Below are 1,201 nucleotides of genomic sequence, written 5' to 3'. Positions count from 1 at the left end.
CTAATAAATTCTTTAAGCATGGCTTCAAGACCAGGAGGTACACTCCTATTATTGTTGTAAGAATTCCCATAAGAATTACCATAACTATTACCATTAGCAGAAGGATATGGCCTATAGTTGTTACTAGAATTATTCCTATAAGCATTGTTGTTGAAATTATTATTTTTAATGAAATTCACATCAACATGTTCTTCTTGGGCAACCAATGAAGCTAAAGGAACATTATTAGGATCAACATTAGATCTACCATTCACAAACATAGACATAATAGCATCAATCTTATCACTCAAGGAGGAGGTTTCTTCAACAGAATTCACCTTCTTACCTTGTGGAGCTCTTTCCGTGTGCCATTCAGAGTAATTTGTCATCATATCATCAAGAAGCTTTGTTGCCGCCCCCAAAGTGATGGACATAAAGGTACCTCCAGCAGTTGAATCCAATAGGTTCCGCGAAGAAAAATTCAATCTGCATAAAAGGTTTGGATGATCATCCAAGTAGTTAGTCCATGGGTTGGGCAATTCTTTACCAAAGATTTCATTCTCTCCCATGCTTGAGCAACATGTTCATTATCTAATTGCTTAAAATTCATTATGCTACTTCTCAAAGATATAATTTTAGCGGGAGGATAATATCTACCAATAAAAGCATCCTTACATTTAGTCCATGAATCAATACTATTTCTAGGCGAGAGATAGCAACCAATCTTTAGCTCTTCCTCTTAAGGAGAAAGGAAACAATTTCAATTTTATAATGTCACCATCTACATCCTTATACTTTTGCATTTCACATAGTTCAACAAAATTATTAAGATGGGTAGCAGCATCATCAGAACTAACATCAGAAAATTGCTCTCTCATAACAAGATTCAGTAAAGCAGGTTTAATTTCAAAGAATTCTGCTGTAGTAGCAGGTGGAGCAATAGGTGTGCATAAGAAATCATTATTATTTGTGCTAGTGAAGTCACACAACTTAGTTTTCAGGAGTACCCATTTTAGCAATAGTAAATAAAACAAACTAGATAAAGTAAATGCAAGTAACTATTTTTTTGTGTTTTTGATATAGAGAACAAGACAGTAAATAAAGTAAAACTAGCAACTAATTTTTGTGTGTTTTGTTTAAGTGCAGCAAACAAAGTAGTAAATAAAGTAAAACAAAGCAAGACAAAAACAAAGTAAAGAGATTGGAAGTGGGAGACTCCCCT

The sequence above is a fragment of the Lolium rigidum genome, chromosome 5, assembly GCF_022539505.1.
Source record: "Lolium rigidum isolate FL_2022 chromosome 5, APGP_CSIRO_Lrig_0.1, whole genome shotgun sequence".
NCBI lineage: Eukaryota > Viridiplantae > Streptophyta > Magnoliopsida > Poales > Poaceae > Lolium > Lolium rigidum.
The sequence above is the reverse complement of the archived record's forward strand: the minus strand, read 5'-3'. Positions refer to the sequence as shown.